The 26,186-nt window shown below is 47.3% G+C and overlaps 2 long non-coding RNA genes across 3 annotated transcripts in view; one reads left to right on the top strand and one right to left on the bottom strand.

Moving 5' to 3' along the window:
• The first annotated feature begins 405 nt into the window (after positions 1–405).
• On the top strand, positions 406–8,850 carry LOC309529809. Its single transcript, XR_014218479.1, has 2 exons — positions 406–500; positions 8,242–8,850. It is a non-coding gene; the product is annotated as an uncharacterized lncRNA (long non-coding RNA).
• Positions 8,851–9,670: 820 nt separating this feature from the next.
• The window catches only part of LOC309529785, an 81,352-nt gene continuing 64,836 nt past the window's right edge, over positions 9,671–26,186 (bottom strand). For both annotated transcript variants that reach the window (XR_014218455.1, XR_014218456.1), the window contains exon 3: positions 9,671–10,537. This is a non-coding gene — a long non-coding RNA (uncharacterized lncRNA). The remainder of the gene's footprint in view (positions 10,538–26,186) is intronic.

Raw genomic sequence — 26,186 nt, 5'->3', positions numbered from 1 at the left:
CTCCGTTGCGGGGATTCGAACCGCCGACCTTCTGATTGGCAAGCCCTAGGCTCTGTGGTTTAGACCACAGCACCACCCGCGTCCCACTTGCTGGGATGCTTAGCATCTCCCAATCTGCTTCTCCCCCTTACACCTGCAGAGCTGACTGGGCTTAACTCCTCCCACCCTCCTTGGAAGTGGACAGCGATATCTGCTATGGCACCTCTGCTGTTCCTCTTCCTTCTGGACACTGCCCAGCAGATACCAGTATCAATGGCTGCTTTCAGCGGCTCCATTTGGAGGTAGGCTTCCTGTTCTCTGTCACCCCAAACCACGTAGGGATGCAGAGATGTCACGGGCAGGACTTTACGATGTCATGGGGGCCCAGTGCCTCATGGGATTGCAAATTATTAAAAGTCGGAAGATGTGATCCATAGGCTGGGTGGGTCCAGGAATCCAGCAGAATCAGAAATGTGAAGTTCCAGGAAACGGAACATTTAAGGGTTGTTATTTTTATTCAGGTAGGGAGCCAGCAGTGGTGGACCTTGAGGCCTCAAATTTCAGCGCAGTACCAAAATTTGGCACCCCCTGGATCCCAGAGCCATTCTAAATACAGTTCTACCTTGGAAGTCGAAGGGAATCTGTTCCGGAAGTCTGTTTGGCTTCCAAAACCAAATCACAGCTTCTGATTGGCTGTAGGAAGCTCCTGCAGCCAATCAGAAGCTGTGGAAGCCCTGCTGGGCATTCAGGTTCCAAAAGAACGTTTGCAAACCGGAACAATCACTTCCAGGTTTGTGGCGTTCGGGAGCCAAAACGTCCGAGTTCCAGGGCGTTCAGGGTTCAAGGGATGACTGTAATAGTTGCGGTGCTCCCTAGTTGCACCCCCAAGTTCTGCACCCAGTGCGACTGAACTAGTTGTGCCCCCCAAAATCCGCCTCTGGAGCCGGTATGTTATGTACTGAGTTGAATAGGATCCAAACTGAAGCAGTCTGATTGGTCCTAGAACAATAGGATCCAAATTGCAGCAGTCTGATTAGTCCTAGAACAATAGGATTCAGAATGCAGCAGTCTGATTGGTCCTAGAACAATGCAGCAGTATGATTGGTTGGCAGGAACCACCCAATCCTGCTCCAGATAGAAGTGAATCCACAACCTGATTGGCTTACAGTAGAATTCCGGAATTAGCCAATCATGTGCAGCCCATTGTGTAAATAATGTATATAAAGCAGATACTGTGAGGGGACTTTCATTCATTCCTCCTCACCTCTATGAGCTGAATAAAGAGCATGAAATCACTTTGCGACTCTGAGTATATTTCACTGGCGACGAAGGTGGGATCCCGCTGAGCTGACTGCCACACACAGCACCGCAGCACCGCCACCTGCCGCACCGCTGCCTCGCACCGTGTATCCAGGCTTCAGCTCCGGGACACAAGGAACTCAGAATGGCAGCCAACAGCAGCATCTCGAGCTGAATAAAGAGCATGAAATCACTTTGCAACTCTGAGTATATTTCACGGTATGAGCTCTCATAAGTAAAGACCATTCCTCCCCCGTCCAGTACAGAAAATCAGATCCTGACACTTATGTTGGGCCCAGCATTCTTGGTTGTTATGGTGGCCATCAAATCCTAAGCCACTCTAGACAAGGTGACTTCAGAGTGGTTTCCCCAAGACCAAGTTCATGATCTCTCACACCACCTTTGTGTCCGCCTCCATCAGCCCAAGTCTGGAGATTGTTATGTTAGTCCCTTACCTTTCTCGCCCTTATCTGGCCACAGTGATCCATGCGGCGGTCACCTCCAGGCTTGATTATTGTAATTCGCTCTAGGCAGGACTGCCCTTAAAGCTGACCCAGAAACTCCAGTGGGTGCAGAATGCCACGTCGAGGCTCCTTACGGGTTCCTTGCCACGGGATCACATTCATCCAGTGCTTTACCAACTGCACTGGCTCCCGGTGGAGTACAGGGTCAGGTTTAAGGTGCTGGTTTTGACCTTTAAAGCCCTATGTGGCCTAGGACCCACATACCTATGGGACCGCCTCTCTTGGTATGCCCCACGGAGGACCTTAAGCTCCACAAATGACAACATTTTGGAGGTCCCAGGTCGCAAGGTGGTTAGATTGGTCTCAACTAGGGCCAGGGCCTTTTCAGTACTGGCCCCGACTTGGTGGAACGCTCTGTCACAAGAGACCAGGGCCCTGCGGGACTTGACATCTTTCCGCAGGGCCTGCAAGACAGAGCTGTTCCACCTGGCCTTTGGTTTGGACTCAGTCTGACCCTTATATTTCCCTCCCCTTATGGTCTTGATTTATCGGCTACTTTTAAAATGAGGCTGCATTTTAAATTGCATTTTAACCTGTATTTTTAACCCCCCCAATTATGTTTTTTACTGTGATTTTATTGGTGTTAGCCACCCTGAGCCCAGCTCTGGCCGGGGAGGGCGGGGTATAAATAAAATTTATTATTATTATTATTATTATTATTAGTAGTAGTAGTGGGGAATCCCAACCCTGTATTGGGATCCCAACACCAGTTCAAAACTGGCAGACTACTGGGCAGGGAACTCAGAAGCAGTGATGGAAGAAAGCAGCAAGATTCTGAACAGGAAGTTGCTGGCCCAGACCCTCCTCTCTAGGATTTGCCTGGGACTCCAGAGAGTCACTGCTGCCAGTGACAATACTGGGCTAGATGGATGAATATTCTGTTGGGATACTGCCAGGGAGATAAAGTCCATCATGGCCCCAAGCCGTCTGCCGGACGTCCATTGATCTCCCGTAGGCACGCAGCATCATCGATTAGCGACATGAGTTTCTAGGAAATAACATGCCACATTCCAGAGCTCATGCACACCCTTATCAGCAGATAATGCACAGCCAAAAGTCGCACTCAGGAGAGCATTATATACAAGCTTTATTCAGCGTTGATCAGAACAGAGAAAGACATGACTGCCTGCGACAGTGTCTCAGACAGAGAGAGAGAGAAAGCAATAGCAAACATAGACATCCTGCGAACAGGAAATACGCAGGCTGTGACACAAACATCCTGCTCCCTTTTAAGGTGGAACGGAAATATCCTAACATATTCTGACCTAGTATTATGTAGTTTCCTTTGTAGATAGCACAGCCTCTTTTTTAGTTTTTTTGTCACATGGAACTCAATGGAAGCCATGCTGAGCTGAGGCAGCCTCTCTCTGCATAGCTCCACTCCTTCATTTGCATAACCCAGCCTCTGCTCTTTGGTGTAAAGATGGAATTCTGGCAACTGGCTCGTCTATGCATATATATTTAATCTAAGGAATCCTTCGTTTTATTGGTTACACAGAGGTTGTCGTACACTTGTCCCAAGCCCTTGGGAAAACGGTAGTGGCTATGGAACAGGATTAGAGAACTGCAAGTAGATTTGGAATACAAAATAAATGAACTGCCGGTGGACGTCTTGCGAATTTGATTGGAGTCAAAGTGAAGTTTTAGACTAGGAACTGAATACCTCGGATTGCTTGGCAGTCATGTATGCATGTGTCAACTTGCAAGGCTGGGGCATGTGCATCTTGACGGAACTGCAATTTCATTATATTTGTTGTTGCTGAGTTTGTTTAAGCAGGAACTTCAGTATGATAAGTGATTGGGGGGGGGCAGAGAAGGAGGAAACTAATCTGGATCGTTCCCAACTTGGCAAGGCAAAGAGACCTTTGAGCCCAGCAATTTGTCTTAAGTTTCAGGTTCTGGGAATTACAAAATATTTCAGGATCACCTAGAGCAGAGCAGGATGAAATTTGCTTGGGAGTGGCAGAATTGCTTGGGCTGGGGGTGGGGACGATATCGATGGAGATGAGCAAAGAAGCTCTTTAGAAGTATTATATCTTCTGTTGTGAGCACACAACAGAATAATCCAGAGAGTTGTAGTTTATCCCCTGACAGAGCTACATTTCCCAGCAAACTTAACAAACCAGTTCCCAGGATTCTTTGGGAAAAGTGAAGTGCCGTAAATGTGCTTCAAATGTACAGTGTGCACACAGCCTAAGTTCAGTAGGACTTATAACCATAGAAGTGTATAGTTGGAAGGGACCACAAGGGTGATCTGATTCAACCCCCTGCAATGCAGAAATCTCAGCTAAAGACGTTGTTGTTGTTGTTTAGTCGTCTAGTCGTGTCCGACTCTTCGTGACCCCCTGGACCAGAGCACGCCAGGCACTCCTGTCTTCCACTGCTTCCCGCAGTTCGGTCAGGCTCATGCTGGTAACTTCGAGAACACTGTCCCACCATCTCGTCCTCTGTCGTCCCCTTCTCCTTGTGCCCTCCATCTTTCCCAACATCAGGGTCTTTTCCAGGGAGTCTTCTCTTCTTCTGAGGTGGCCAAAGTATTGGAGCCTCAGCTTCAGGATCTGTCCTTCCAGTGAGCACTCAGGGCTGATTTCCTTCAGAATGGAGAGGTTTGATCTTCTTGCAGTCCATGGGACTCTCAAGAGTCTCCTCCAGCACCATAATTCAAAAGCATCAATTCTTTGGCGATCAGCCTTCTTTATGGTCCAGCTCTCACCATAAATCACTACTGGGAAAACCATAGCTTTAACTATATGGACCTTTGTTGGCGAGGTGATACTCCCAGTTAAATGCGTATAAGGACTTTAGCCGTCATATAAGAACTGAGCCTTTCTGCACGTGTGAAAGAGCATCTCACACAATGTATTGTAACAGATAGGTAGCCGTGTTGGTCTGCCGTAGTCAAAATAAAATAAAGAAGAAGTGTGCATGCACACGAAAGCTCATACCAAGAACTAACTTAGTTGGTCTTTAAGGTGCTACTGGAAGGAATTTAATGTATTGTAATCCGCCTTCCCTCTTCAAGGAGAATGTCACTAAAAACATTTCAGACCTGCGTTAAAAGATTATTTAATTGCATTAGAAGCAGGAGCCAGGCTAGAGAGGAGGTTGGATGTTGGGGTGACAAGGGAGTCAAAGATATTCTGAAGGAGGAAAGGAGCTGAATGGCTGTTGTTGTTTTTTGTCTACATAGTGGAAGATATATACAGTAGTACCTCGGGTTACATACAGGTTACAGATGCTTCAGGTTACAGACTCTGCTAACCCAGAAATAGTACCTCGGGATAAGAACTTTGCTTCAGGATGAGAACAGAAATGGTGCTCTGGCGGCATGGCAGCAGTGGGAGGCCCCGTTAGCTAAAGTGGTGCTTCAGGTTAAGAACAGTTTCAGGTTAAGAACAGACCTCTGGAACGAATTTAGTTCTTAACTCGAGGTACCACTGTACAGCAGATCTCTGTGTCTGAACTAACCTTCTCAGGCAGGGGGTTTGAGGAATGGAGGTAAGTAGTCTTGAAGACAAGAGATCAAGTTCTATGGCTTATTGGCAGTGGTACCTTGGGTTAAGAACTTAATTCGTTTTGGAGGTCTGTTCTTAGCCTGAAACTGTTCTTAACCTGAGGCACCACTTTAGCTAATGGGGCCTCCTGCTGCCGACACACGATTTCTGTTCTCATCCTGAAGCAAATTTCTTAACCCGAGGTACTATTTCTGGGTTAGCGGAGTCTGTAACCTGAAGTGTCTGTAACCTGAAGTGTCTGTAACCTGATGAGTCTGTAACATGAGGTACCACTGTATTTAAAACAAACACATTGTTGGGTCTAGAGGTCACCTAACTAATTGTTCTTTAAAGAATGCAAATGTGAAATTGCTGGTTTTCTAACAATAAGTGGCAACTTGTCCCTAAGGCTGGGTGTCACACCTGAGGACTGAAAAATCCCAATTTTAAAAATGGGACTCAGTTGCTGGTCTAGTCAGCTTTGCATGAAGGATACCATCTTGCATTTTGTTTCAGGGAACAAAATGGCTTGGGCCAGTCTTGCAAGGCTTGAGTTTGATTCATATCATTCATCTCTCTTTCTCTCTCTCTTTCAAATTAGATTAAGCTGGCCAATGTCATAAATGTTTCTTCTAGAATAAAACGCCTCTGAGCAAATGGGCAATCTCTCTTTGCTTTTGGGTGGCTCTCCTTGCAACATATTTTCCCCATTAACTTAGTAGTAAAGTCAATTGGCAGCGATGAATCTTCTTCATTAATTTCTTTGTTGGCAAACTTTATCTCTCTTTCGTAATTAGTGACTGGGTGGAATTTGCTGGAAGGAGTGAGGATGATGGTCTCTTGTGGTTTGAAATCTGGAACTGATGTGAATGACTCTAAAAGTTAATTTTGTCATCATTAATGATGAATAAGACTTTCCTTATGTTTTCACTTCAAGAAAAAGGAAAAAGAAATAATGGAAAGTTAAGTCCTATTTGTTTGTCCTGTATTTTTATGGTTGGGGATGGGGAGATAAACTTGGGAATTAGGGCCATATGTTTCAGCTATAGATTAATCAACCAAGTTTAAGTTGATTTACTGATGGGAACTTCCCCCCTCCTCCATGTTAACAGGACCAGGTTCTAACATAGTGTTGTTGTTGTTGTTGTTTAGTCGTTTAGTCATGTCCGACTCTTCATGACCCCATGGACCAGAGCACGCCAGGCACTCCTGTCTTCCACTGCCTCCCCCAGTTTGGTCAAACTCATGCTGGTAGCTTTGAGAACACTGTCCAACCATCTCCTCCTCTGTCGTCCCCTTCTCCTTGTGCCCTTCATCTTTCCAACATCAGGGTCTTTCCCAGAGAGTCTTCTCTTCTCATGAGGTGGCCAAAGTACTGGAGCCTCAGCTTCAGGATCTGTCCTTCCAATGAGCACTCAGGGCTGATTTCCTTCAGAATGGAGAGGTTTGATCTTCTTGCAGTCCATGGGACTCTCAAGAGTCTCCTCCAGCACCATAATTCAAAAGCATCAATTCTTCGGCGATCAGCCTTCTTGATGGTCCAGCTCTCACTTCCATACATCCCTACTGGGAAAACCATGGCTTTAACTATACGGACCTTTGTTGGCAAGGTGATGTCTCTGCTTTTTAAGATGCTGTCTAGGTTTGCCATCGTCTTTCTCCCAAGAAGCAGGCGTCTTTTAATTTTGTGGCTGCTGTCACCATCGGCAGTGATCATGGAGCCCAAGAAAGTAAAATCTCTCACTGCCTCCATTTCTTCCCCTTCTATTTGCCCGGAGGTGATGGGACCAGTGGCCATGATTGGCAAGGCAGTGATCCATGAAGGGGAACATAGTGTAGTCCCCCCTAAGTACAGGACTTACTGCAGAATCCTATGGATATATAATAAGAGGGGGCAAGGCACTATTGATCTGGTCTGGGGCCTGATACATGCTGGATCGCTCAATGCCCCAAAGAGGATTGAGGGCCTTGCACAACCCTAAAGTTTTGCATCAGGGTTGGGGAGAGGAAAAGCCAATGTAGGCAGAGTATTGCTTGCACCACCTCCTTCTCCCCAACTCCCTGTCATCCTTACCACCCCCTAACAAGTTTAATAACACCCCCACACACCTTTCAACTGTGTTACAGGCCACTCCAATCTCTGCCAAGTGGTAGCAAGATTCCAGGGGTCTTGGCACTTAACCAGGGCTTGTGTTCCTTTAAAATGAGGCATAGCGGAGACTGTAGTGTCTTTAAGATATATGGTTTTATTTATACATATATACAACTTAGCCTTGATGGAGGGAGGGCAGAGCATCACGCCCCTTCAGCAAGCTTGGGTCCAGCCATTCCCCCTGGTCTTTGCATGCAGGGTCCTCTAGCCCAGGCACAGGCAAACTCGGCCCTCCAGATGTTTTGAGACTACAGTTCCCATCATGCCTGACCACTGGTCCTGTTAGCTAGGGGTGATGGGAGTTGTAGTCCCAAAAAACATTGGAGGGCCGAGTTTGCCTATGCCTGCTCTAGCCAGCACCACATGGAGTTCTGACCTATCCCCTCACGTAAAAAGGGCCAGCTTCTTCCCCTGTGGTGACACCTCTCCAGACCACACCCACTCCCGAGTCACATGCCCTCTCCCCATGCCACGCCCCTTACCAGCCTTGTGTCACACCCTCCTTCTGACTCTCAACCAGTGTTCTTCAAACCTGGGTCTCCAGCTGCTGTTGGACCACAACTCCCATCATCTCTAGCTAGCAGGACCAGTGGCCAAGGGATGATGGGAGTTGTAGTCCAACAGCAGCCGGGGACCCAAGTTTGAGGAGCACTGCTCTGAATATCACACCGGTCTCTGAACTATGATAGTACCTGTTGCTCGCTTGGCCAAAGGACAGAGAGGGTTCGTGTATGAGTGTAGAAACTCGCCCATTTGTTCAAAGGTAACGTGACCTTTCACTGTTTTGCCCCAGACCCCTTCCATTGCTAGCATGAGGGTCCTGGATGCTTTCCCAGGAAGGAATGCAGCCCACGGAGCTCAGGACTATTGATCTGAAAGAAATCTCAGGCTGAGGACCAGGGATTTTTTGTCTCCGGCCATATGAGAAGCATTACGCGGTGCAAAGGCCCTTGAGTGACAGCTCCCTCGGAGCGGCCTGTGTGAGTCAGCCCTGAGCTATGCGTTTCTGAGTAGGTCAACTCTGGTTTAGGCAATAAGTTGCAGCTCCCGGAAGGATTGGATTAGAGGGGTTTAAAGACAGGGCTGCGGATCTGCTCAAACCCAAGGCCAAATGGGACAGAGCTTCAACACAACAGGGGAGGTCTCCGGCCTTAAAAGGCCAGTTACTCATCAGCGAGCATCTCCGATGGGGCGTCCCAAGAGCAAACTTCTTGGGTGTAACTTATTTCATACCCTTACTGGAATATGATGCTAGCATGCAAATAACATCCGATGGGCAGTCAGTGGGGAGAGGCGATGTCGTGTGGCCTCCAGCTCAGTCTTCAGTCGGCACTTTATAAAGCTCAGAAAGGTATTTCTGTCCGATGCCCCTTTAAGACGGGAAAAGAAAAGTGTTAACAAATGAGCTTTTTGTCATTTATTCAGCCTTCTTTTATTGCACATCTGAAAAAAGACTTCTGGAAGTCCAGAACGTGGAAGGGCTACATCAAGGAGGCCCCAACATGATACCACAAGTGTCATCATCATCATCATCATAATTTTTATTTATACCCCGCCCTCCCCAGCCCAGGCTGGGCTCAGGGCAGCTAACAAGCAATAATAAAAACAAGTTGAATGAATACAACTTAAAAACAAGATTAAAATACAACATTAACATATTGAAACATTAAAATATTAAAATGCAGCCTCATCACAGGAGGAGAAAGAAAAAAAGGAAGAGGGGGAGGGAATCAAATTGGCTCCAAGCCAAAGGCCAGGCGGAACAACTCTGTCTTACAGGCTCTGCAGAAAGAAATCAGATCCTGCAGGGCCCTGGTCTCGTGAGGCAGAGCGTTCCACCAGGCAGGAGCCAGTGTTGAAATGGCCCTGGCTCTGGTTGAGGCTAATCTGACTTCCTTAGGGCCCGGGACCTCTAGGGTGTTGCTGTTTATGGACCTTAAGGTCCTCCGTGAGGCGGTCCCGTAGGTATGAGGGTCCTAGGCCGTGAAGGGCTTTAAAGGTCAAGACCAGCACCTTAAATCTGACCCTGTACTCCACCAGGAGCCAGTGCAGCTGGAAAAGCACTGGGTGAATATGCTCCCATGGCAGAGACCCCGTGAGGAGCCTCGCTGCAGCATTCTGCACCCGCTGTAGTTTCTGGGACAGCTTCAAGGGCAGCCCCGCATAGAGCGAAGCCTCAAGCCTGGAGGTGACCGTCGCATGGATCACTGTGGCTAGGTCGGGGCGGGAAAGGGACCTTTCATGAGAAGTAAGAGGCCAAATATTTAAAGCACCCCTCCAGACTGGTACATTCTGCAGTATTTCTTTGATGCAATAATAGTGTATTTGTGCTGGACTTATACTGGACCATCGCCATTTCATTCTGCCTTATTAGTCCTTCTGCTATCCTTCCCCAATCTTACCGCATTATTGCTGTCTGGAGAGGCACTCTTGCACTTTAGCACATCAAAAGTGCGACAAAGAAATAAACTGGAGCATTTGTGGAAGGGTTGCCATATCCCCCAAAGTGAAAATCGGGACAAAGTGGTTGAGCCCAACTTGCCATACGTCCAGATTTTCCCGGACATTTTGCGGATTCAGCAAAAATCTGCCTGAATGCCATTTTGCTGAGCAATTCCCTGGGAAAACCCAGATTAAGCAGCCCTAATTTATGGCATAATACTAATATTTGCATAAAGCACCTCCTCTGTAGACCTCAGGTTGGTCTGCAAAATAAAATTACAATATAAAAATACGAACAACAACAAAACAATAATTCCCCCTCCCACAACACATATGAAAGGGCATCAGATGTCAATCAACCCAAAGCCTGGTTTTTGCCTGGCACCTAAAGGTGTACAATGAAGAGGCCAGGTGAGCCTCCCTGGGGAGAGCATTCTCAAATGGGGAGCCACTGCAGAGAAGGCCCTGTTCTTGTGTTGCCACCCTCTGGACCTCTCATGGAGGAGGCACACGAAGAAGGGCCTCAGAGGTTGATCTCAGAGTCCAGGGAGGTTCATATGGAGAAAGACGGTCTTATAAAAAGTGACAGGATGCCGGCTGGAAGTGATGGGAAGTGCAGTGGTTGTAAACGAAGCAATATGGCCGCCCTGCAAGATTGGAAAGCACAAACAGTATTAACAATGGGATTGTGTACTGGGATCCTACCGCCACCACGATCCTGAACAATCATTTCTGAACAGCAAACAATATGTGTCACCAAGGACCCAATGCCCAGGAAAGCAGCAGAAAACAGGTATGTTACTTGCTTGGCATTCTGTATTGAGCGAAATACTGGTGGGGTATCAGACCTTTTTCTGGAACTGGCTTACAAAAAATAAAATAAACCACCAAGTGGGGGCATCTGTACTATAGCTGGACGGGTTAATTTGAGAATTTTGCTGATGCTCGTTTAGATGCTGAAGGCAATGCATTAGGAACTGATGGTGCCCGATTATTATCCAATCAGTTCCTGATGCAGTATCTGCGACATCAAAAGCTCTGCAGGGTACACGTTTGTGTGTGTGTATGTGTGTGTGTGAGAGAGAGAGAGAGAGAAAGAAAGAAAGAAAGAAAGAAAGAAAGAAAGAAAGAAAGATCGCTTCTATTTCCAATGTTCAGGCAGTGAGTGCCGTTCCTTACATTGCCATAACAGCACCACCACCCACGTACAGACTCAGGGGAACCTCAATATTTGCGGAAAGGGCAATAAGTTTTTTGGGGCGGGGGGAGCGCAAAGAGACATGGAGCTCAGGGAGTGTGTTCAATAGCCATGAAATGCTCACAAAAAACCAGGAAAAAGGAGGGGGAACGGAATGGAGTGGCTGAAACCCCTGAATTCCACGCAGCAACATTTTGCTGCAGCTCCCACTTGTTTTAAACTACTGCCACAGCGCACAATCTACCATTTGGTTGGGTGTGTTGTTCAGGCACTTGTTTGTCCACCAGGCTGGGAGGACTGCTTCCCTTTTGGAAATACTATCGACTACATTAAAGAGGATGGAGGTGGGCTGTTTTGCACTCACTGTTGTTTCTGGTTGATAAAAATGTATGGAGGCAATAAGCCCTTTAACTCCAGAACGTAAGAAGGGTCTGCTGGATCAAGCCAATGACCAGTCTAGTCCCTGTTCTCACAGGGACTGACCGGATGCCTGTGGGAAACTTTCCGGCAGGATTTGAACACAAGACCGCTCTCGCCTCCTGCAGATTCCAGCAACTGGTATTCAGAAATATTGTGGCCTCCAACTTCCCCCCGTTCTATGCTGTGCAATGTTCCTTTGACATATACATACCTCCCAGTGCCCTGGGGGAAAAGGACATCCCATTTTTCTGCATGAGATTGCTGGCCACATGACCCGGAAGCTGTACGCCGGCTTCCTTGGCCAGTAAAGCAAGATGAGCGCCGCAACCCCAGAGTCGTCCGTGATTGGACCTAACAGTCAGGGGTCCCTTTTCCTTTATACATATGGGACGTGGGTGGCACTGTGGGTTAGACCACAGAGCCTAGGGTTTGCCGATCAGAAGGTTGGTGGTTCGAATCCCTGCAACGGGGTGAGCTCCCGTTGCTCGGTCTCTGCTCCTGCCAACCTAGCAGTTCGAAAGCACAAAGTGCAAGTAGATAACTAGGTACTGCTCCAGTGGGAAGGTAAACAGCATTTCCGTGCGCTGCTCTGGTTCGCCAGAAGCGGCTTAGTCATGCTGGCCACATGACCCAGAAAAACTGTCTGCGGACAAACGCTGGCTCCCTCGGCTAGTAAAGCGAGATGAGCGCCACAACCCCAGAGTTGTCCGCGACTGGACCTAACGGTCAGGGGTCCTTTATACATACCTCCCAAGTGCCCTGGGGGAAAAGGACAGCCCATTTTTCTGTGTGAGATTGCGGCAACCATGTTGGGTGCCGAGATCTTGCCTGCTCTCGCACCCTGAGAAAAGCATTTTTGGGGTGCCTCACAAGATTTCACCCCCAAATCACGTTTTCTGAGTTGAGAGTGTGGAGCGGGTCACATGACTCACATGGGAATGCATCCTCGAAAAGTTGCATGGTATGCTCAACATCCTCAACATCATCCTGGTCACCTGTCCCATCACGTCTCACCTTTTCCTTGCAGAGTTGATGAAGGCAACACAGAGGGTTCCAGTTCATTTGGCAGAGTTGGGGAATGAATGATGACTACATGTCCCATCATGCCCTTGGGGAGAATGGGTGGAATTAAGAGTCATGTTTGCACTAAGGCATCCTGGGAGATGCAGTTTTTCCTCCCTTGCTGTCTCTGGCAGGGAAGTTATAGCTCTCCTACCACTGCCTTCACTGCCTCCCCATTCTCATGTCCCACGTAAGGCTTTTTTTTGGGGGGGGGGAGGGGACTTTAATTAATATATTTATTATAATGAGAAAGATATATCTACCTCTCAATCATAAAACTCTCCAGGCGGTATACACAGTACAATTACTGACACAGAAGCAGCCCAAATCCACAAAGCCATTAGAAAGCAAGGAATGCACACACACAAGATAACCAAGGATGAAACACAGATTAGAATCTGAGGAAAGAGATTGCTTGTTAAGCATGTTCACTTGCCAATAAAGCTACACGGATTTGCAAACAAATAAATAAACTGTCCAATTTTATGTCTGGATGGACTTGCTGAAATAAAAAGGCCTTTGGCAGATGTCCAAAAACAATCTAGCAAGGGCGCCTGCCTAAAGGTGGCAGAGGGAGGTGAAATTGATGAAAGAGGTGGCAGTTTTTTTGGTGGGCAGACTTTGGAGAAGCACCCATCCCTCAGGTGTGCACCCTCACAGCAAGTGAAGGGTGGTCCAGGAGGATGAACAGGGTGCCAGCCCACCAACCCCAGTCAGTCCCGAACCAGTCCAGGGGTTGGCACCTGCAAATGGATCTTCTCAATTATGGACCTTCTCAACTGTGTGCACCTTTGGCATGGCACCCTGTGCAGGGGAACCACCTGTGGCACTCTAAACCCAGTGCTGAATGGCACCTCAGATTAACCTTGTTGACTACGATTCTGCCACTGTGCAGAATCTTTAGCCTCAAGTGTTGCCATTGTAGAACTCAGAACAGATGAGGGTGAATTTAGACCAAGCAGGTGACACCTGTCATTGCCTCTGGCGCCACCTACTGTTGACCTCCCTGCTTTTCACCCCACGGGTTCCAGCAGGCAGCAGCCAGCCTGTTCTGCAAGCCCCTGTTTTGGAGGGTAGGGGAACATAGGGGTGCATGATTCCTTCTTACTCGCTCAGCCTACTTCACACACTGATTATTATTGCATTAGACCAGAAGGTCCCAAACATTTTTGTGCCATGCCCCCCTTGGTTCCACAAACTCACCCCCAGTGCCCGCTACCCCACCCTATAAAACAACATTATTCAGAATAGCGGCTTGCATGACCCAGTAAGGAAGATAACTGCACGATAAAATTTGAAACAGTGACAATCGATTGCATGTTGACTCAAATTCCAATGGAAAATATTTAGTTTAATTAATTCAAAACTGATGTCCTTGATCTAGTGATATTAGCATTTCAAAGTCCAGCAGACCCTTGCCTCTTAGTCCCCCCTAGGTAATCCCACTGCTTTCCAGGGGGTAGTACCGCCAGCTAGCTCAGTTGGTAAAGCATGAGAATCTTAATCTCAGGGCTGTGGGTTCGAACCCCATGTTGGGTGAAAGATTCCTGCTTTGCATGGGATGGAACTAGAATTCAGCCATGTCCAACTCCAAAGAGACTGTAATCTACCCACATTATAAAAATGCTGGCTGTGATTTGCCCATTGTTATTGACAGGTAAGACAAAGCTTTTGTGATGGCCTGGGATTCGGACTCGGAGGCTGAACCTGAGGAATCCCAGCCTGCACAGGAGTCCCCGCCTCCAGAACCAGCTGAGCCGTGGCTGGAGCTTGAGCCTGAAGGGTCCTCACCTGTGCTGGATCCTCAGCTGCAGGCACCAGCTGAGTCTGCTCTGGCTCCGGAGGTGATGGAGGACCCATTGCCTGCAGGTGCTCCTCTCCCAGCTCTGTCAGGGGAAGCTGAGGTTGCCTGTGGGTCCAGTAACCCTCCAGCCTCTCCTGAGCTGCAGAGGCTCAGGGCAGAGAGGTGGAGGGAACTAAATTCCCGCAGGAGGTGTGCTCGCCTCCAGGCCAGGAGAGGCGAGTCACCTGTGGACCGGGGCTGCCCTATGCCTCGGAGCAGATAAAAGCCAGTCAGCCCCAGTCCCAAGTTGCAGGAGCAACATTGTTGGTAGCCTGTTCCTGCCCGCTGGAGCTCCTGACCTCACCCGACTCCCTGCCTTGGACCCAGCTTCAGCTTTGACGGACGGCTTCAATACTGCACCCTCGACCTCGGACTGGACTCAGACCTTGCCTCACGGAAACAGCACAGCTTTCTATGGGGGTGGAATCAGTAAGAGTCTCGCAACCATATGTCAGGAGTGCTCTGATGGTGTTTCCTGCTTGGCAGGGGGTTGGACTCGATGGCCCTTGTGGTCTCTTCCAACTCTATGATTCTATGATCTACCACGATCTACCACAGATGTCCGGTGATCTATCGGCAGATCACGATCTACCTGTTGGACATCCCTGGACTAGATGATCCTTGTGGCTGCTTCCAACTCTTCTATGATTCAAAACACTTCCTTAATTTTCCCCCTTTTGAACAGTATTTCTGCCTCTACAAGCTATGCGGAGGCGTGAATCAGTTCAGTTCAGTGCCTGTGGGTGGAAGACCTAAACTAGGACAAGTTAGTCAGCAAATGTTCAGATTATTTCAAGAGATGCTTCCAGTAAGGCAGGAAATGATATACAGTGTCCATAGGGGCTGCTTCCCAATTCAAGTAATGTTTGAAATGTGACAGCCCAGAAAGAAAGTTTTTCAGATCTGGGGAGCATTTGTTTCCACTTAGGATTTAGCACTGGCTCCTGTGGTATCTTGAGATGCTATCTGCACACAAAACCATAATATCTATGGTTGTACAAAGTTGTTTGAAATGTGGTAGAACTGCTAGTAATATTTTGCTGTTGGGGGGTGTGGTGTGGTGAGGCAAAGAGATCTCCCTTTACAGAACGGAAGACAAAGCCAAAGTCGTATCGAAACGTTTGTAGACTGGACAATCATTCACAAACATAAAATAAAAATACATTTTGTATCCATTTCCACAAAGAGCCAAGCATCAGTTTGAAGCATGCTTTCTGTGGGTTGAGGGGAAATGAATTGCAACTGCATATGCATGAACCAAGCTGACGAATATATTTCCAAGATACTGCTAGAGTGGATTGAGTTATTATCTGCACAAGCTGCCAAATTTAGACAGGGCACTTCATGATGTGCAGAAGTCAATGAAGTCAAATGCCGATCTTGTGCGTTTGAGAGCGGCTGTTTTCTATGCAAAGGGATCTTCTCCGGCTCCGTGATCTTCCGCGGGCGCATGATCGATCCGCCACAGAGCAACGCAATTGCTGTGTTTAGCATAATCCCAGATACCACTGTGAGAGGGTTCGTTAACTGCTCACAGTTGCCAGCTGAGATTACACCAGCTCACAGCCATCTGTGGAATCTGGCCAGGGAGTGGATTTGAACAACTCGGCTCACAACTTCGACAACGCCTTGTTCCAGGTTCAAAAGCTCTGGCGGCTAACATGGCATTAGGGAAGAGCTGGATTAAGGTGGTTGGGCACCAGTTCCCTCCTTCCCCACCACCCAAAGAGATGCATATTTATTTTTTTAAAAAAGAGAATATCAAGGTAAAATTTGTTTCATTTTACTGCATGTATTTAAGAACATAACACAATGTGCCGGCTCCCTTGGCCTGATAGCGAGATGAGCACCACAACCTCATACTCGCCTTTGACTAGACTTAACCGTCCAGGGGTCCGTTACCTTTGTCATGGTGCCTCCTTATAACGTTCAACCATGGCTCAGAGGTATGTGTAAATGCAGTCATGATACCTCTCAGTCTAAACTTATTTACATGGTGATTTTTGTTCTGAGCTCTTTCGTTTCTTGATCTCTTATCGGAGTACAGTGGTACCTCTGGTTGCGAACGGGATCTGTTCCGGAGCTCTGTTCAAACCTGAAACGCAACCCACGTCTGTGCGTCTGTGCACGCGCAGGTTGCGATTCGCTGCTTCTGTGCATGCACGTGATGTCATTTTGCGTGTCTGCGCATGCGCGAGTGGCGAAACCCAGAAGTAACCCTTTCTGGTACTTCCGGGTTGCCGCGGGAAGCAACCTGAAAAAATGTATCATGAAGCAAACGTAACAAGAGGTATGACTGTACATTTGAAAGCGTTGTCCCTGAGACCGGATCTGTAAGAATAGTCACTTGATCTGAATAAGAGTCGCCTGATGCTGCTGGGAAAACGAACCGCCAAAGCGTTTGGAGGGTGTTGCAAGTGTCAAGCATCTCCCTTCACAGCGCTACATTCTGGTCCAGTGGTATTTGGCACGTGCGAAACAGCAAAACCGCGAAAAGAGGAGCTCGTTCCCTTGAGTGCCTTATTTAGTTCATCTCGGGTAATAAGGAATGCAGCGAAATGTGAGGGAGACGTTGAGCTGGTGGTCTTGGAAGAGGTTTACACACAAACAGGGAAAGAACAACAGCTGTAGTTGCTGCAATGTTTTATTACCGCTGACCCCAAATTACTATTACCCTGCGATGCAGAAGAGGGCTGAAAAGCTGGATTTGAGGGCCAGGGGAGGAAATGGAGCACGACAGAGGAGGGGGATGACCTAGAGACGAAGCTAATTGAGGCAGAAAACCAAATCCCCTCCCCGTTGCAACATGCTCACAGCAATAAATTAATTCTGTGGCAGTTTTACTGGCACCCAGGGGCGGACCTATGATAAAACTGATGAAGCTTGAGCTTCGGGGCCCCTCAGCATTTCAATGCAAAATTTAATCTGCATTAAAATGCAAATATTTGAGGCAATAACCTCATGCATATACTGGGTGCACGGGTGTTACGCTGGCACATACAGGCCTTCAAAATTCTTCTACGTTAGTTCTATAACGTAGTCAAAAAGGGTTTGAGTAAAAACGCTGCGGAGGTGAGGGTGGGAAATCAATCTCCAGAACAAAATTGTTCTGTGATTATTTAATTTGAAAAATTTCGGAAATTTAATTTAAAAAATTACATTCGCAAAATTGTTTCATGTTAGAGAAAATTGCATATAAAAATATTGCTAAACACCAGCCCCAGGGACGCGGGTGGTGCTGTGGGTTAAACCACAGAGCCTAGGACTTGCCGATCAGAAGGTTGGCGGTTCGAATCCCTGTGACAGGGTGAGCTCCCGTTGCTCAGTCCCTGCTCCTGCCAACCTAGCAGTTCGAAAGCACATCAAAGTGCAAGGTACCGCTCCGGTGGGAAGGTAAACGGCATTTCCGTGCGCTGCTCTGGTGCGCCAGAAGTGGCTTAGTCATGCTAGCCACATGACCCGGAAGCTGTACGCCGGCTCCCTCAGCCAATAAAGCAAGATGAACGCCGCAACCCCAGAGTCGGTCACAACTGGACCTAATGGTCAGGGGTCCCTTTACCTTTAACTTACACAGCAGCCCCGATCTCGACAGCAATGTGAGATTTCAGGGAGTTCCAGGCATTCTTTACTCTGGGTTTGTATTTCCATTTGTACAATGAAGCACAGTGAAGACCGTGATGTCATTATGATATTGGTTTCTTTACATATATATAGAAGAGTGACTAGTGGGGTGCCACAGGGTTCTGTCTTGGGCCCGGTCTTATTCAACATCTTATCAACGACTTGGATGATGGACTCAAGGGCATCCTGATCAAATTTGCAGATGACACCAAACTGGGAGGGGTGGCTAACACCCCAGAGGACAGGATCACACTTCAAAACAACCTTGACAGATTAGAGAACTGGGCCAAAACAAACAAGATGAATTTTAACAGGGAGAAATGTAAAGTATTGCACTTGGGCAAAAAAAATGAGAGGCACAAATACAAGATGGGTGACACCTGGCTTGAGAGCAGTACATGTGAAAAGGATCTAGGAGTCTTGGTTGACCACAAACTTGACATGAGCCAACAGTGTGACGCGGCAGCTAAAAAAGCCAATGCAATTCTGGGCTGCATCAATAGGAGTATAGCATCTAGATCAAGGGAAGTAATAGTGCCACTGTATTCTGCTCTGGTCAGACCTCACCTGGAGTACTGTGTCCAGTTCTGGGCACCACAGTTCAAGAAGGACACTGACAAACTGGAACGTGTCCAGAGGAGGGCAACAAAATGGTCAAAGGCCTGGAAACGATGCGTTATGAGGAACGGCTAAGGGAGCTGGGCATGTTTAGCCTGGAGAAGAGGAGGTTAAGGGGTGATATGATAGCCATGTTCAAATATATAAAAGGATGTCACATAGAGGAGGGAGAAAGGTTGTTTTCTGCTGCTCCAGAGAAGCGGACACGGAGCAATGGATCCAAACTACAAGAAAGAAGATTCCACCTAAACATTAGGAAGAACTTCCTGACAGTAAGAGCTGTTTGACAGTAGAATTTGCTGCCAAGGAGTGTGGTGGAGTCTCCTACTTTGGAGGTCTTTAAGCAGAGGCTTGACAACCATATGTCAGGAGTGCTCTGATGGTGTTTCCTGCTTGGCAGGGGGTTGGATTCGATGGCCCTTGTGGTCTCTTCCAACTCTATGATTCTATGATTCTATATACAACCTGAGCCTGCTGTGATAATCTGCACCAGCATTTTAAGGGGGTCCTGCTATTCTACTAGGCTTGCCTTGCTTTCCAAATCACATCCCGGTTTGCTCTCCCCTCACTAAGCTAAGCGCTGGCCTCTTTTAACACAGGCAAAGGTGCCTCTCCCTTTGATCGTCTTGCTATGTGAATGACACATCACTCCAGGCTAACACCTTAAAGGGGAATTAGTTGACTCCATTGCTTTCTAACACATGCTGATTTCAAGAGATTAGTGAGGTGTCTAGTACACAGTGTAGGAAGTTAATAAGTCTTTCACACATGCTAATTAAAGGATTAGAAGCAGCTAGAGCTCAGCTCAAACACACAAGGGACACGGTTTTAAATTCTTTGTTGTGAACCGCCCTGAGGTCTACGGATGAAGGGTATACAAATTTAATAAATAAAAATAAATAAATTTAAATCCCAGCACCTACAAACCTATAGCAATGTATTTTAGGAGACATGTTTCAAAAATGATCATGAATTTTCAAGTTTGCTTCACACACACACGCACACACACACACACACACTGTTTTGAATGTGTAGCTGAAATTCAGATTAGAATAATAATGATCAGTGCTTTTTTCTGGGGGTACGCATACCCCTAAGCATTTTATGAATCTTTGGACTTTTGTCCATTTACAGTGGTACCTCCATATAAGTTCGTCCTGTCCAGCGTCCACTTCGGCAGACGTCCGCGGCAAACCCAGACGTACCTGAACAGGTTACTTCTGGGTTTGCTGCTCGCGGACGCTGAACAGGAGCATCGGTTTGGACTGTAAAAGGGTTAATCAAAGCTGACTTTCTTTCTTTTCTTTTTTACAAGGACTGCAAAATTTGTCCAGTTCACATTGTCAAATTGGCACTCCCTGCACCAATATGCAAACCAAAGCCCAGTTAGCCTTCAGAAATCGCACTCCTGAATTTTGCAATGCGCTTCTCCAGCCAAAAATTGCCTACACCAAATAAATATGGTAGGTGTTCAAAGGAAGTGTGCACAGGAACACACACACACATATATTATATCAAGGGGAAAAATCCTTGCCAAAATGTGTGTAATTGAAAAAGCTGCATAAAAAGTGTGTGGTTTCTATGCAGACTTCTAAAAAAACCCCATTAAAAATAAAGAAAAGAGGGCAAATTGAACTTGAGATAGTAAAAACAAATGAGAAACAGAGAGAAACACAAACTGACAGATTTGTCTGTCCCTTGTTTGGCATCGCAAATCCGACAGAAGAATGCCCTGATTTTGGCTCCGGGAGACAGAAACATCCCACAAGCGATAAACATTTTCCAAGCCAAGTCTTCCTTATGACATTGAGCTATTCTGTTTCCCTTATATCACTCAAGGTTGCTAAAAAGGCATAAAAAAGATCTTTGGCCACAAGCGGCATGTTGATGTAGTAAAACGAAGGACGTGGAAACAAAAAATAATAATCCTATTTTTATGTTCTTTGCCCCCCAGGTTGAAGTTCAGGGTTAACAGCTGGAGAGATTCTTACGTGCCAACTTCAGAGCACAGCTGTCTCTTGTACAGCATATAAACTCCTTCTGCTAAACATTTGTAGCCCTCAAGGAGTACGTACTTTGCGGCCAGAGCTTAATAACAGCAGGGTTCAAGGAGGCATTTTGAAAGCCACTGTCAGATCCCAGAACCATGTGAAGAGGCCCTTAGCTTCTTATCACTTGTCCATCTCTCCATGTTTGAGAAAGCCCTCAGCAAAGACCCTTCTGGAGGGACCAGGTCTCTGTTGTCAGGCACCACTGGACTTACTGAATTCTGATTGACAGCAAGAAGATGTAGCCACTAAAATCTGCCACATTTGGGAAGGCCGCCCGACTCTAGTCAGAGCACTAGATAAAGGAGGCTAGGTGACAAAGAGTGAGCCAGCAGAAAGTCCTATCTTCAAAGTTGGAATTAACTCTTTATTTGCAAAAACACAATCTTCACACACTAGGCTGAGTGTCAGCCTAGGTAAAGGTAAAGGACCCTGGATGGTTAAGTCCAGTCAAAGGCGACTATTGGGTTGTGGCACTCCTCTCGCTTTCAGGTGTTTGTCTGCAGACAGCCTTCCGGGTCATGTGGCCAGCAGGACTAAACCGCTTCTGGCGCAACGGGACACCGTGGCAGAAACCAGAGCGCATGGAAACGCTGTTTACCTTCCTGCCACAGCGGTACCTATTTATCTACTTGCTCTGGCGTGCTTTTGAACTGCTAGGTTGGCAGGAGCTGGGACAGAGCAACGGGAGCTCACCCTGTTGCGGGGATTCGAACTGCCAACCTTCTGATCAACAAGCCCAAGAAGCTATTTGCAAAAACACAGTCTTCACAGACTTGGCTGAGTAGGTCTGCCCCATGAATCAGTTGCCAAGACTGAAAGTCCTTGCCTCCCTGCAGCCATCAAAGTCCCTTCCTCTTCAGGGCTTTCCCCCTAGCGATCAGAGACTGCGCCTGCATGCAGTCTGCCGTGGCTCTGCCCTTTTCGGCCCTCTTCTGGTTCTGGGAGACCAGGGAGGAGGAGAGCTTGTTGCATCAGGAGGGGGGGACATCCTGGCTTCATCACCAGCCGGACTCATCTCTGCCTCTCTGCCTCTAGAGGAGGTGGGGTTGCAGGCTTCATAGTCTCTCCACGTGCGATTGGGGGGGTGCCTGGCTGCATCACCCCCTAGCCGGCCAATCGGGTTGGTCCGGGGGTGTGGCCTGCCCTATAAAGGCAGGACGCAGCCGGGGATCTCCCTCTTTGTTCGCTCGCCAGCTGTTCCTGTTTTCCCACCCTCTTGCCCTATAAGGTTTTCTTTCTTTAACCTTGCTATGGATCTCGGTTGGTCGCCGTTGAGGGGCCTGGTAGGAATTTTTCCACTCGGCAAATTGGCCAATTGGTTTTTCGCCTACCTTGTAGCAAATCGTCACAACTTTCTGGGTAATGGCGGTTAGGCATTGGCATAGTTCTGTAGATGGAAGAGGGGAAGTAGCGCCATCACCTCCCCCACATATTGAAGGGTAGTCCGTTAATGTATTCTGGGGGGCGTGGCCCTGTCCGAAGCCTAGGGAGGTGAGGGCCTAAGGCACGCCCCCTATCGGTGACCCCGGGGGAGTTCCTAGTTGATGTGCATCAGCAGGACTCCCCCTGCTAGTGATTAACCCTTCCTGGACTTCAAGCAGACGGGCTGGAGTCAGATATAGTCAGTTCGGACCAATGCCTAAGCCAATACCGCTCATCACCTGTAACTGATAAAGTTGTGGCCTTTTTTTAGCCCATTAATTGTGTCATATGTCATTAATTCCACCGGGGGGGGGGGTCAGGAACTCACCATGCAACTCTCCAACAGTTTGACTTCACTCTTGAGGGCATACTCTTCCATTGTCTCCCGAGACAGATGGATGCCAACAACAGAGACAGATCACTGATCCATGTAGCTCAGTATTGTCTACATTGACTTGCAGTGATCCTCTAGGACTTCAGATAGGGTTCTTTCCCTGGCCTTACCTGAAGATGCCGGGGATGGAACTTAGGACCTTTTGCATGCAAAGCAGATGTTCTACCACCAAAATGGTGGAAGACGCATCTCTCAAGAGTTGGTGTGTCCTGCTAAGATCACACAGTTTCAGCCCATACCAAAAGGTGGAAATCCTACCTGCAAACATCCCAGAAGTCAGGTTCTTGCTCCTGCATGATAAATCTTGCCAAAATTACTTAATACCGGCTGCCTTTTATGGCTGTGGGTGCTACATAGTGGGGTCCTCTTCCAGAGTAACCCAGTTTAACAGAGCAAAAATAGAGCAACACAAGTGAATTGTTTGCTGCGCAACTGTGAATTTATCAGCCCATTTTTGCAATACATGCTCAAGGTGCACCCTGGGATTGTAAGGCCTCCAGATCGCGGAACCTCTACAGGTAGCTGTGAGATCGCGGTCATGCCATCACATTTGCCTGCAGAGATTTCTCAGTCTGTGACTTGGATCCAAGCTTGCGAGGTCATGAGGCCACTCCTTCTATTCATACATCATCATCATCATCATCATCTATTTATTTATAGCCCGCCCCTCTGGCTGGGTTTCCCCAGCCACTCTGGGTGGCTCCCAACAGAATATTAAAAACACAATAAAACATCAAACATTAAAAACTCCCCTCAACAGGACTGCCTTCAGATGTCTTCTAAAAGTCAGAGCGTTGTTTATTTCCTTGACATCTGATGGGAGGGTGTTCTACAGGGAGGGCACCACAACCAAGAAGGCCCTCTTCCTGGTTCCTTGCAACCTCATTTTTCGCAGGGAGGGAACCGCCAGAAGGCCCTCAGAGCTGTCCGGCCTCAGTGACAGTGATGGAGATGCTCCTTCAGGTATACCAGGCTGAGACTGTTTAGGGCTTTAAAGGTCAGCACCAAGACTTTCAATTGTGCTTGGAAACGGACTGGGAGCCAATGTAGGTCTTTCAGGACCGGTGTGGTATGGTCTCGGCGGCCGCTCCCAGCCACCAGTCTAGCTGCTGCATTCTGGATTAGTTGTAGTTTCTGGATCACCTTCAAAGGTAGCCCCACGTACAGCGTGTTGCAGTAGTCCAAGCGGGAGATAACCAGAGCATGCACCACTCTGGTGAGACAGTCCATGGGCAGATAGGGTCTCAGCCTGCACACCAGATGGAGCTGATAAGCAGCTGCCGTGGACACAGAATTGACCTGCGCCTCCACGGACAGCTGTGAGTCCAAAATGACTCACCTGGCTGCACACCTGGTCCTTCAGGGGCACAGTTACCCCACTCAGGACCAGGGAGTCCTGCTTTGTTGCTTCAATGGCTCCCGTGAGATCTTGAGATGGCCTGTTTGGGCCACCCCCAGAGATGCAACCCCCAAGAACGCAGGCGGGGAAGACCAGAGAGCTGCAATATCCATGGCAGAATGTTTTTTTTGCTTCAGGGACTCAGAATTTCCTAACTATTCTGACTCTTTCACCCAGGATCATTCTGCACCATCCTATTGGATATTTCTGCTACATCTCACCCATACATGAAAAGGACCTAAGTAACCAATGTTAAGCTGGTGTCCATTCTATTAAATCAGTGGTTCTCAAAGGCTGTGGTGTGCCACACTTGTGGGGCAGGAGAGAATGACTAGCATGACAGGACTCAAGGACAATCAAAGAACATTTAAACATTTCAGTGTAGCATAGTATAATATCAAAACAATTGTTTTCTTTTTTCATTTGCGGAATACGAATAGATATATTTTCAAAATGTCAGCAAATGATTCCGAGGACAACCCTGCTCGTGTTTTCCAATGTATTTCTTATCAATAAAAAAATCTGAGAGCCATTTTTTTGTTCTGAAAGTGTGGCCTGAGGAAAAAAATGTTCGAGAACCACTGTATTATAAACGGGATATTTATGCGTCTAAAGGAAAGGGCTGTTTTCACGATGCTAACTTGGAGAGTTATCTGCTGTGGGAGGTGCAGGGAATACCCCCCTTGAAAAAGACAAAACCCACTGAGAAGGAACAGGGGCCTATTTGTGCGGCTGACTATTAGTTCACAATGATCTTCCACAATGGCTATTTGGCAACAGCTGGCCCACGTCTCCTGCGGACAAAGCCTTGGTGGGGCCGGAGACCCCCTACGGATGAACCGTAACCGTTGCCCGGGCAACAGTTAACCAGCACGTGTTTCATTGTTCCCAACTGTTTTCCCCAGGATATTTACAGGTGGCAGGGGATTCCCCTTTCCGAAAGAGGGGTCGCAACCTTGCGAACTTTCAGATGTTTCAACAAATTGGGGGACAAAAACAGCATTTCCCCCCTTTTCAAGTGGATTAAGTAAATCTTATTAGAGTTCATTTAGGAGGCAGATGCAAGGCACAGCGTGAGCTCTTTCGCTTGCTTTTTAAAAAATTATTATAAAAAAAGTATCCAGTGCAATTTGCCAGGACGCTATCATCAAATTTGGGGGGTGGGTGGGTAGAATCATAGGATTGTACAAATGGAAGGGACACCAAGGGGTCATCCAATTCAACCCTCTGCAACGCACAATACTAGGATAGTTCGTGGCTTTTTCAACAGAACTGAACTTCCGGGCAAACTGATATCCAGAATTTGATATATGAACATGGCAGTCTCGTGCATGTCTACTCAGGAGAATCACTCACAGGTAGGATTGCAGCTGTAGGCTGTGAACATTTCTGTTGAGATCACACAAGTTTTCTGATTCCAGTGCATTCCTCTCTTTGATAGAATACCACTTTCTTTTCTATCGTTTCCCAGTTATGTATGCATGTATATACAGTGATACCTCGGGTTAAGAACTTAATTCGTTCTGGAAGTCTGGTCTTTTCTTCTTCACAATAATATTTATTACTTTTCATACAAAAACATAACAAAAGACAGAGTAAACAATAATAAAAGAAAAAAATAAAACGAAAAGAAAAAAAAGAAGAATAAAGAATATGAAACATAAAATACATCAAATCTGGAGGTCTGGTCTTAACCTGAAACTGTTCTTAACCTGAGGTACCACTTTAGCTAATGGGGGCTTACACCTCCGCCACGTGATTTCTGTTCTCATCCTGAAGCAAAGTTATTAACCTAAGGTACTATTTCTGGGTTAGTGGAGTCTGTAACCCGAAGCGTCTGTAACCTGAAGCATCTGTAACTTGAGGTACCACTGTATTTAAAAGATTCCTAACTGCCTTTTGTCTGAAACTTTCAAGGCATCTCTCTGGGCTATACAGAAGGGTGTGGGGAAGCTTCACAACACAATTCACATTAAAAAGCAAGCTTTTCAGCCACACACAAAAAAAGTAGCCAAAGCAAACCTGTAAATTTAAAAAGCAGCAATAAAGGTTGAAACCAGAAAAGGCAAAATTGAAATGAACCTTTAAAGGCCCAGGAGAGGGGGAGGAGGAGTCTTTACCTGATGCCAAAAGGAAAACAAGCCAAATGTCCTTGGAACAAATAGTGCACAACTCAAGGGTGCCACCACCGAAAAGGCCCCGTCTTTGATTGCCAACCACTGTACCTCCAAAGGTGGGAGGGCTTGCATGGCAGGCCGGGCATCAGTA

The sequence above is a fragment of the Podarcis vaucheri genome (assembly GCF_965113315.1).
Source record: "Podarcis vaucheri genome assembly, chromosome: 3".
NCBI classification, from domain to species: Eukaryota; Metazoa; Chordata; class Lepidosauria; order Squamata; family Lacertidae; genus Podarcis; species Podarcis vaucheri.
This window is presented reverse-complemented; position numbering and strand designations above follow the sequence as displayed.